At 41.8% G+C, this 12,458-nt stretch overlaps 1 protein-coding gene across 3 annotated transcripts in view; it reads right to left on the minus strand.

Moving 5' to 3' along the window:
- sema4d (sema domain, immunoglobulin domain (Ig), transmembrane domain (TM) and short cytoplasmic domain, (semaphorin) 4D) overlaps positions 1–12,458 on the minus strand; it is a 50,447-nt gene that overhangs the window by 23,570 nt on the left and 14,419 nt on the right. For all 3 annotated transcript variants that reach the window (XM_049603447.1, XM_049603444.1, XM_049603445.1), the window contains exon 3: positions 6,610–6,668. The gene's annotated coding sequence lies outside the window, so the exon portion shown is untranslated. The remainder of the gene's footprint in view (positions 1–6,609; positions 6,669–12,458) is intronic.

Genomic DNA, 12,458 nt, shown 5'->3' on the forward strand with positions numbered 1-12,458 from the left:
ACAAACTACATCCTCCAACATGATCATAATCAACACCTCTCACATTATAACCTTCATGAAGGTAGAAAATAAAAAAACAAGTGGTAAAATAAGTGCATATACCACAGTTTCACAGCTGTACGAGTGCTGACGTAATCAACAGGACCATCTGTGCAGTACCCACCCAGCTGTGGGAATGCTGATAACACAGCAGTGACAGCTTATTTCTATTGAGGGTGCTTTGCTGAAAGTTTTTAATAAACCTATCATTACTTTTGACTTCATAACTGGTAGTAATATAATGATCATGTGACTGTCATGGGAGATTACGGCATAATTTAATCAAGAACTTGATAAAAGCACATGTCGCATATATCTAATGAATGACCAGGAAAAAGAGTCATGGGTCAGAAAAACATTTTAACTCCCCTCCTCTTACGTGCTGGTAATTTAACATATATATTAAGCCTTAGACTGAATCTGTCTTTAGAATATACATCTGTAGATCTGTTTTGCCATAGCAAAAAAGAGAGCTTCAGTATCTGTGAGACTCAAAGTACTGTCACTGCTTCTTTCTCCAGCAGCTCTAAGGCGTGCTCTTATATCCTCCAGGGGTATAGAGGGTTATTTGGAGCCAGGCCTGTATGAGAAATTGAGTGAACCAGAGAGCCTTCCCTTGAAACAAAATCCTGAGACCACAGAGGATGACACACTGATGGGGACAGATGTCTGCTCCAATGTCATTTGCAGATTAATGGAGTTTGGCTATAGATGTGGCAGAGACTCGAGCACGCTCACATGTGTACATGATAATGCCAACTGCAGGCATCAAATCCCTCTTATGAGACCAGACAGGGACCTAGAGCCCATCTTAAAATACTGCCAGCTGCATCAGAGTTTTGGGTTGTGTTTCCCCCCCCGCAGGCTGATGAGATGTTTTTGACATTTCGAGTATTGACCACCGAGGCTTTACTGTCTCTCAGTATGGGGTAAGCTACTGGTATTACAGCTCCAGCTGACTGTTAAACTTCAATCTGATGATCAAGGCTATAGTCTGTTTCCAGTATTTGTGCACCCTATGGACCACATCTTAAAAGACTAATCCACAGATTTAACGTCGCCCTTCTATGACCAGCGGTGGAATGTACATTCACTCAAGTACTGGGCTGGACTGGGCAATATAGCAATATTATATCAATATTGGGATACGAGACTAGAAATCGTCTTAGATTTTGGATATTGTTAAGTCACAACTGTTGTCATATCCTGGTTTTAAAGGCTGCAATACAGTAAAGTGATGTGATTTTCTAAACTCAGCAGGTTCATTATTTGCCTTTGACAACTGAGCTATTATAGCCACATTACTGATGATTATTTGTCAAAATCTCATTGTGTAAATGTTCGGTGAAAGCACCAAAAGTCAAACCTACATATTGTCTCAACATCGGTATCGAAGTATTAGGTCGAAAATATTGTGATATTTTATTCTGTCCATATCGCCCAGCCAAAACTGCACTTGAGTACAAATTTAAATTGTAAATTTAAATGTAAATGTCTTATTGCTCCAGATTCCCAAATTTATGAATTTGCTCCTTTACAATTACATAATTACAGTGAAAATAATCATAAGCTGCAGCTCAAAACAAAATAATTTAAATCTAGCTCCACCTACGAAAAAAAAAAATACAACAGAGAAATCCATACAAATCCTGCTCTTACATTAATGCATGAGAGAGTAATAATGAAATATATATGACAGTCACAGGGGACATTTTTTCTGCATTTAGTACTTTTATTTTAATACCTTGGACATTTTCCTGACTATACTTACATAGTTTTACATAAGAAACATTTTAAGTGCAGGACTTTGGCTTGTTACAGAGTATTTTCTCAGGTGGTATTAGTACTTTTACTTAAGTAAAAGTTCTGAAAACTTCCTCCAGCAGTGCCTGTTAACAATGTGGAGCTCACAATGCACATTTTAAGAGAAAAGGCATAACATTGATGCAGCAGAACCAGGGATAATGTCTTTTTATTCCAAGCTTTCGTCTTCTTTGTCAAAACTCGGTGCCTACATTACCCATAATGCAACTCGAGTACAGGCAGTTCAGTTGGAGAGTTTTGCTAGTTGGTGCTAGTTGGTGTGTTTTGCTAGTTAGTGCCTGAAGTATTCTTGAGCCGCTAGCCCTTAGCAGAGATGAGGAGCGAGCTACAGAGGTCTAGTAAGCGCACTTCTCCACACCCCCTGAATTTCTTTTCCATTTTCAAACTTGTAGTTTTCAACAGCAACAGATGATTACTTATTGGTTGGCTGAATATAAGTCACCTGAGGCAATTTTTTGCAGCTTTTTCTGGAGCAATGACAGGCTTTATATAACTTTTTTTCACATATGTAGTAGTAGAAGTACTGCAAGCAGACTTAGCTGTGTCAAATCAGTGGATTTTCCCCCAACTTTCAAGAATAGTTGCTAAATTTCTCCCATTGTTTGGATAAATCTACACAACAGTTAAACCTGCAGCTGCGGTCCATGGCCCAACCATCAGGAATTCACTGAAGATAGACATCAGCTTTCAGTTGTGAAGTGCAAAGCCAGCGTGTCAAAGCCACATCATGTTAACATAAAGTCATCTGAAAGCCAATGAACAGCTGAATAACCTCCACCGCACAGCTGACTGCTGGTCATACAGAGAAAAAAAAATCATCTAAAAACTGCAACAGCTGATGCAGCAGTCATCATACATTATCCATGGTGAGCTTGCTGGATGACAGATGGCAGGAGAAGTTTTAAAAAGCCAGATCATGGATTAACATCATGATCTACGACATGCACAACACTAATTCGCAGCTACATTTAAAGTTGAATGATGACAAGGAGAGCATGATGCTCATTTCTGATGGCTGCAAACTGCTACAAAAAATAAAGTAGGCCGAATTAAAATATAGGTAAACCATCAATGACAACCCCAATGTCTAAACTGAGGAAAAGAGCTTGTGTGAAGGCAACACTACACAGGGGATGTTAAATGGAAACCCTCCTATATAATTACTAGTTGTAGGGCCCCTGCTGAGCTAGCATGTCGACCTAAAGTGGCCACAGCAAAGGCAAATGAGGGGTCAGGTCCAGTAAAGGGTATATTTAGTCTGCCGATGGCAAGCTTTTTAAAAACAACACGCCCTTTCCCTGAGTCACGTGGCTCTGGAAGATCTGAAAAACTTCCCTATAAACATACAGGCAAGTGAAATGAGCTAACTACAGGAACAAGGGCTGCTGTGTGGTGTTCCCCGTCCAAGGACCCAATGTCCCTCTGTAGTCTGACATGAAAACATAATCACCATGCGCCTTTTCTTTTAATTAAAAAGAAGAGGGGAAAGTGGAGGAGTTTTACTACTGACATCTGCAACAGCAAAAATAACAATAAAGAAACTTCAGTTTTGAGGATCACCTTGAAAAGACGCCACTTGTGCATTTAAAGGTTTGAAAATTTCCCTTTAAGCTGTTAAACAAACTGATAAATACAGTTTTCAGGCAGCAACGTAAGCAGTTTCCTGAGGCAATTACTCTCCCACGAAGAGCCTTTTCTCCGTGTCAATATGACAATAATATCTTTGTTGCAAGATGGCAATATCACCAATAATGCACACGTAGTAGTAAACGGATAAATAAAAGCATTTCCTGTAGAAACTGAGCTGGACAAGGGCCCACATACTGTAGGTGATACTGCTGCCTTTAAAAACTTTTATCACTTACCTTGTGGCGAACGCTGGCACATTATATATCCCGGGTGACATGGAAGCCGCAGCTCACAGTTAAGTCATAAACCTTTCACTTGATGTCGTTTCCTTGAGGCTACTGTGATGCCAGCAAGGCCTTGGGGCGTATAATGTGGGACTATTTTGGGAAGCTGCGAAAGCCCAGCTGAAGGTCTTGTGGTCCCCAGCTGAAGGCCTTGCGGTCACAAGTTGGTGAATGGTAGTCGCATTGGTGGTAGTTTTTTTTAAAAAAAAAAAAACGGCAATAGCCAAGGGCAGGTGACTTCAGCTCCCCGGGTGGAATAAATCACCCGGTCTGGGTTTCAAATCATCTGACTTGGAATAAAAATATATGTATTTGATCAACTTTAGCTGCATTGCAAATATCTACTGATTGTTTTGGTGCAGTGAAAGAACAAAACAGTCTTTTAAATGACAGTTCCTGGGTTTTCCCACCAGCCAAGAGACATTTGAAGGGGCTGTAAACATCACCAACATCCCTGCTATATTTTCCTCCTCTCCTTTCTGCCTTTAAGGAGGCATCCTTTCTCTTCTGCTTTTCTCTCAGCAGGCACCGATTTCATGGTGGTAATTTTGGCCCGGCAGAGACAAAAACCTCCTTTGGAGTGCTGTGTGAAAACTCACCCCATCACCCACAGGCTGCCACAACACTAACAGTGTGTCCTCGTGAACTTGGCATACCAAGAGATAAAACACTAATTTCACCGTTTCCTTCACAGCACAGAGGGATGAACGACACAAAGCCAAGCCTGAAACTTAAAAAACACTTATCACACTGTTTTTCTCGTGATCTGGTGGGCAGATTTAGGGCGCACTTCCGTCCTCGTGGTAATGAATGAATAACTGAAGGCGTTTAAGAAAATTAGGTCACTTAAAATCAGCAAAATATCTTGGAGACATTAAATTAATCATAAAAGTAATTGAAGAGAAGATGCAACACTGATCCCTGGGAGACAAGTGCTGGCATCAGGTGACCCTCCCCTAGGCCCCTCCTCCCTTAGTTACTGTTGCTATGTTTGTCATGTAAATTCTTGCACTGCACGTACAGAGTTTACAACTTGAAATACAAAGTTTTTTTGAGGCCAGGGGTCCCTGTTTTCACAAAAGGGTATATAAAAGCAGGTTTCTTAATTTCTAGTCAGTGACAATCGACTTTGTTGGCTGAACTGGTGTATGTCACCAGTGTATTTTATTGAGCGTGCCTACCTAATCAACTATCATTAACTCTGTTAGTTACACACTATGTCCAGCTAACTTTTTATTGTTTCCAGCTGAATCTTTTCAAAATGAGGAACTTTTAACAGGGTCTTAAAGGGTAAGGGTTCACTGGCTGTGAACACGCTCACCAGCTTAAGTCAACCCCTTGATTCGCTCTTGTTTGGGGATTACCCTTACTATATGTGCATTTTTTGTGTGTGTGTGTGTGTGTGTGTTGTGCCTCTTGGATGCCTCCTGCTTATGGTCTGGCACCTGGTTGTTACCCATTAATAAAGCCATGACCTCATCTGTAATCTGTGGGGGTACACGCCCACAAATGTTCCAAATAGAAAACAGGAATATAATACAGAGGTTCAGAGACACTTGTAGTGGGTTATAAGTGATGATTGAGAGGGATTACTTCTGTGTGAGTGTATATATCGTTTTGTAGAAAAATCCTGCATAGTATACCTTTAAATATGCACATGATGGCTACATAGATGATGTCATTCCAAAAGTCTCACAGCTGATGTTCATGTATTGCTATGCTGAGCTAGTATAATAGTGCAGTATTATAACCAAAAAGTAATTAAAAAGGTTATTTTGCTTTTTTATAACCCTGTTTGGATGCTTATTGTAGAAAAACATACATAAAGACATGTAATATGTTTCACTTTTATCTCACCCTCACAGCCTTTTGGAGGCAAAAGGCTTTTAGGATGAGGCTTAACCAATTTGGGACACTATTTAAGAAACACTGGGCTATCTTGGGTAACAAGTTATTTCCTTGCTGGAGTGTAAACCTCCCCAAACTGAATTAAGAGCAGGACAGAGCTGCTAAAGTTACACCAACTCCCACGCGGTGTAAGTGTTGCTCCTATACAAGGCTTTTTGCAACATAATGTGTAACCCAACATGATGACGTATTTGGCTAAAAATATGCTCCTTGCCATTGGAAATAACGTTAGGTCACGCTAGGTGCACTGGTTAGCCGTAAATGCTAACACTGTAGGGAGACACATTGTTGGAAACATTATTTTCATTGTTTTTTGAAAGGCGATAAGAAACCACTGTACAAACTCCAGTTTAAAGCCACTTTCACACTGCGTCAGCATTCGAAGAAATTCAATGCTGGACAGGCCTGCTGTGCTTAGTGATTGGTGCTATGATTGGACAAGCACTGTTTAGTGAATGGTCAATTGCAGAGCAAAGCTGGTTGTCCAAAAGGCCACCGGAAGCAGGCAGCTGCACTGTACACTGTGTATGTCACTATGAACATTATTACATATGAATAAGACAACATAAACCATCAGCTCGCTTCAAAGCAGATATAAAACAAGAGGATCATAACTTAAAGAGGGAAGGAAATCACACGGTGAGAACAAACAACAAAATGATTGGTAAAAAGGAAAATCACTGCAAACGTTTTTCTCCACAAGCACCAAAGCCAAGCGGAATCAAATCAAAGGCGGATTGCCCAGGTGTGGTCATGCAGGGGGAATAAAAACAGGAGTAAAGCCCCGAGGTGGTAACAGAGGAGGAGGGGGGGTTGGAGAAGCATGCAGCGTTCGTGTTGAAGCATGCGGGCCCGTGAGCAGCTCAGTGTTGGACTGCACAGCAACAAAAGGGGGGGAGGGAGGGAGAGGAGTAGAGTTTCTGACCTGTGGCTCCTTACAAGATGCGACGCTCTTCCTCTGGAGAGAATTATAAAATCCTCAAGCTAGGGAGGGGGGGAGAAGACAGAAAGATCAGACAAGACAGTCATGAAGTGTGCGAGCCTACAAGAGGGAGAGAGCAGTTGGTGTATGTGTAGTTAGTTGTCTAGACCATGGTTAGACAGATACACTAATGAATCAATGAAAACACATGTTGCACAATAAACATTAACAAAACATTTACAAAAACATATAGCAGTATCACCTACACACATATACACACAGACACACATACACAAGTGAGGTATAAAAGCATTCTGGGAAGGACAAAACAATTATATAGCGACTTAAATATCCACCAACCACTAAGCCGGCGATATCATATGATGTCTGTCAGGATACTGTGCTAACTTTTTATAACCAAGGACAAATGAATGGTGAGCAGCCAAACCATAAACATTATCTTGTGCTAATACGATCAGAGGAACCCGAGGCCTGTGACTGCTATATTCATTTCCTCTACCACTTCTTTATCCACCACAGAGGACTGACTGTTCACTGTGGCCAGCCACGTCTGAGGATCAACCAGATGTAAATAAAATGAAGGCACCCTGCCTTCAACACTGCCCAATCTGCCCTATGTGGGTTAATCCTATGAGAGGTCAGTCGGGGCCAAGCCTTAAATCTGCACAACTTTTATTCTGAGAACATGTTGCACAATTTATGAGATTATCAATTTGATAGTGGAATGCAGAGAAATGTCGCATTATGCATTTCAACTTACAACTTTGCAGGACGGGTCAAACAACTTGACATTAAGTTTGTCTTTAAACTCCCCCAAAGCAAAAATATATCTCTTTGGTCTGCTAAAGTGACTGGCAAGCACACTACCGAGCAGCTACCTAGAGTGTGGACATGATAACTGTGCACAGGGCCCTTTGACCTTCTACCCTAACTGATGCAGGCAGTGACGAAATCTGATCACAAGTGGTCAGCTGGAGACAGATGAGAGACATGGGTGTGAATGCCGGTGTGTTTCTGCTGTCCACTTGTGTTCAGATTAGGAATGACAGTTTCGGTTAATTTTGCTTTTGAAAGGCCAACACCCATCAACTGGTACCTAACCCAGTAAATTTTAAGAAAAAAAAGATAGACATGAAATACAGGAAGCCTTTCCTTTGGACCAGCATGCCTCTGACTCAGCGAGCTTTAGGGCTGCATTTAAAAGCACTATCAAATTAGAGGTGATGACAGTTTAATGTTTTGTGTTGTAAACATGTGTTGTTTATTTTGGTTTCTGTCAGCTTTGCTAACAGACAGCCAGCTAGCTGCGTTAACATGTAGTAACACGCCCACTGCCCAACCGCCGGTCTTCACTGATGTCTTGGCCGCTCTGCACTGCACACCTCCAAGATTGGGAGGGAGTTAACATAAGCTAGCTAGTGGTGCAAGCTGGGGTAAGACCAGAGGGTAGGCACAATGTTTCCACAGTAACATTGTTAGGTCAGGACAGTGTCACAAACCTTAATGGCCGAATGTGCACCAATATGAAGAGTGGCAAAATTAACCTACAGACTGATATGTGTAACTGGTAAAAGACATTTTCTGCAGCTAACAGATTAAAGGTTGACCATTGACATCCCTCGTTTAGACCACCGAAACGCTTGTTAATACCAGGTTGAAACAGGCTGAAAGTTATCAGAATTCATCCTGAGAGGGAAGCAACCAATTAGCTATCGAGACATTTCACCCAGAATAGATGAGCAGATGTTAACCTCAGGGTGTTACTAAAGGGAAAGTCTGGGGGATCAAGAAAGTCATTAAGATTCATTGTCTGGGAACCATGAATGTCTGTGCCATATGTTGTGCCTGTCTCTGTAGTAGATGTTGAAAAATTTGACTGGATAAGTTAAAGATTTAATCTGTTGGTGCTACTAGATGAAATGTCAGAGATCACCATATCCAACCAACTGATGGCCTGATATTGCCATCCCTAGAGCCACAACCAGCATGGATAAAATGATCTTTAGTTATTATCTATTCAGAGTTTAACACTCACAAAATCAGCTAATCTGGTTCATGAGGAATGTGTCAGTGTGGTGTGATAACTACCAACCAAAACTGTTTTAGCTTTGGCAGAATTTCATCTAAGACCGCACCACTCACAAAAAGAAGCTTGTTGGAAAAAAATGCTTTCAGGGCCTCAAAAATTTTGTACTGCATCAGCACTGGAGTTGTGCATCACTAATGAATCGAGACCAGAACAAAGACTTCAGGGAATAATCTACATCAGCGGTAACAGAACAGTCAGCTGGGAAATTCTTTAGCTTTTCTTTTCAGTGCATGAAAACAAGATTTTATAAGTCAAAGGGAGGGAAGGTAGAAATCTTATTGCCATTGTGACAGATGGTTGAGCCTCCATTCACAAAACTTTCCAGTCTGTTCCCTTAGACTGCTTCCCTGAGCAAAATGAAAACCTTTACAACAAGGCTGAATACATTCTCCTTGCACAAGTACACAAGCTTTATTCCCACAGTCCCCTACAATCCAGCTCTGTATGAGAGGAAAACATGGGCTTACATATTTACTTTGCCTCGACTATAGTTCAGTTTGAGTCTATTCCTACTGGTACTCTTTAACAGGGAATCAATGCCTTATCTCTACATCCTAAAAAACACTTTAAAATTGTCTTTCAATACATGAAGAATTTTAAAAAGTTGGTAAAATCCCAAAATAACAGACTAAATACGACACAATGGATGCTGCTGACGAAGCAACAAATACCACCCCAGAACAAGGCAAATCTTCCAGACAACTGAATTCAGGTCACCCAAATGAACCCAAATATGCAGATTCATTAGCATTTGCTGGGTGGGGTAATCTACTGTAACACAGCCCCCACCAGCCCTGCTCTACTGTATAAAAGAATAATCAGATTATGTTAAGCAGAGATGATACACACCAGACTATAATCATGGGCTGTTCGCTTACATCGGATCACATTCAGCCAAGACATAACTGTATGTTATTAACTGACCGCAGCATCCTGTAATAACTTGGCTGTGGTTCGGAATATTTCTCCATATCAAGATCGCTTGTTGGCTATTTCTTTGATCAAATATTGATTTTAGCTGACCATAAATAATAGCATATTGCTTCAGATTAGTTTCATGGTTACTATCAGTTTCAGGATGGTTACTCTTGTAGATCAAGGTCAACCGCCATGCTTGAAAGCTGCAGTGTGTAGCCACTTTAAGCACACTGCATCACCCTTTGTTTTTCCATCTTCCTCCAGACTTTCCCATTCTCCTGTCACTTCCTCACTCACAGACACGCACTGTCGCACACAAAGAAAAAAACCATGGATGCAAGCGAGCACAAACATGACGACGACGCAGCAAGTCCCAGCCTCTCTCCCTCCTCTGACAGCATCAGTGGACCACTGGGAGAAGATGACAGTTGCGTAAGATTGATGAGCCATAGGGCAAAGGGTGCATCCCCCTCGACATCCTTAGGAAGCACTCTGACTTGGCTTCCCTCGGCTCCCACAAAACCCTGTGACAGCTGATACAGACTTTTTACTATGCACCCACGAATCCAAATGACACCGGTGACACCACGCCTTCACATGTCTCAATTCAGGACGTCTGAGTGGGTGTCGGGCCCGGGTGCGAGCCCAACCGTGCCCCCAAACCACGCCCTTGGTGACACAGCGGTCTGGAGAGGGCACAAAGAGGAAGTGGAGATGTCAAGGGTCTGGGTTTTTTTTAATTGATGAGTGGACTTGAATGAGGACTGGGCAACGTTGGCCTTTTGAAGACTCTTAAAGCCAGAACAAATTTATTAATAGGCCCTACTTCAGAAACCCAGCCTTTGGTAAACATACCAGGATGGGCTATTGAGCTCGCTCCACTGTGACACCTGATTTTCCCCTGAGCTGATACAAGGTCTCGGTTTGAGCTTTTGTAACTCATTGTTCTGCTTTATAGGCTTTCTTTTCTTTCTTTACAGGGGGAGAGAGCGAGGGGTATGACGTGCAAAAAGGTCCTAAGGCCAGAAGCGAACTTGGGGTGTTGCTGTCACGTGGTATGCACTGCAACCACTCGGCTACCAGCGGCTCCTGTTTTTTTTTTTTTTTTTTTTCTTAAACATTTGCTAGTGGCTCAGTGTGGCTTAAGTCTGCTTCGTAGTTTCCCTGTCTGTGAGGTTCTGCTTTGGTCCGTGTAACATAAATGCCGTCACCCGCCCATGCCCACATGACCCCTACTTGTGACTGCGTGGATCGTATACATATCAAGCGCTCAGACTGCGCATGCTTCAGTTACAAAATATAATCTCTTGCTCTACACTCAAATGCAGTTGGTGGCAGTTGCACCTCCAGCTGGTTTCCAAGTAGAAGAAGATGATTAAAAAATGCTGGATGTTTGTTTTGAAGAGAGGTTGTGTGAAAAGATCCTTGAGTACCCACATTTATATAATTAGTCTTTTAAAGAAAACAAAGACAACCCTGGACAACTGGAATGGAGTGTAGATCAGGACAAGGACCCTCAAATGTACTATGAATGAAACGGTGTGCACGTCCGCATGCCCAGTAGAAGTCTGCAGCTTGAAAGTACACAGTACAGCTTATGCAGACAGTAACGTCACTTTTGCACGTTTCTGGACATAAACCAAAAAATTTGACAGACTTTGACCTGCTGGCAGAGCTAGATGAAAAGTTAGAGGATCATCGAAAAAAACTCTCATGCTCTGCGGACCATATTTTAGTTGTATCAGATTTCATGACAATTCATCCAGTAGCTGTCCAGACATATTACATTTCATAGGGGAATCACCCATGTAGCAATCGATCTAATTGTTACGGAGATATTTAAGTTTGGATCAGAAGTGGTGGACCGACCTAACCCTAAACATCAGCATGGAGTTATCGTTATATGAGATGCAGTTAAGAGCTAAGAACATGTTTAAAAAAATAAATTCAGGTGCTTGATGCAAAGTAGGAAAAATGCAAAAATATTATTCTACAAACCAAATGTCAAACTGCAGAGCGGACTGCACAAAGAAGGGCACTCTGTTAAATGTGTGTCCTGAACATATCCTACTATTCAGTCTTCAAATGTCTCTAGGGTGCAACTTTTGATCAGACACTTGGGAGTTAAGCAGGTTTCTAACTAGAATACATGATGCAGCTTTGTGTTAGTGACTGTTAGAAAAGCTTTTAACCAGCTTCTGATGGCGGTTTTGGATCCTCGCTCCCTTGAGGCTGACATGAATACACATATGTGGGGCCTTAACTGACACAGATAGCTCCACAAAGAAAACAGATATACAGTAGACTGGGAAAAGGCCTCCCATCTCTATGACAGTATGGTCATTCCAGTAAAAGCCCCCCACCACACACACACACACACATACACACTCATCTGTGCAACCACCCTTAGTGTCCATCTATAAACGTCCCAAGTCTCTGACAGGGTTGTCAGCATGCACCACCACAGGTGGGGGAGGGAAGGAAAACGAGAGGGACAGAGGAAGAGAGAGAAAACAGGGTTTGCTATGAGAGAGGATATTCGAGCGTGCAAATTCATACAGTGGTTGAGGAGAGAGGACAAAGAGAGGAACCAGGAGGAATGAGTAGGAGGAGGATTCTCCTTATGGAAAACAAGAATGGAGCCGTTACATAAAGAAACATGAGTATGGTTTGGGGGCTTATGGAACGACGCATTTTTCCATCCTTCTTTCCTTTTTGTGTTTTCCCCAGTGATCAGAGACACCCAGTGCAACCCACAGCTTACACTTACAAATGCATTTCAGAAAAACAATTTTTTTTTCATGTTTTTTAATATACCATGTGA

Source organism: Epinephelus fuscoguttatus, linkage group LG18, assembly GCF_011397635.1.
Source record: "Epinephelus fuscoguttatus linkage group LG18, E.fuscoguttatus.final_Chr_v1".
NCBI classification, from domain to species: Eukaryota; Metazoa; Chordata; class Actinopteri; order Perciformes; family Serranidae; genus Epinephelus; species Epinephelus fuscoguttatus.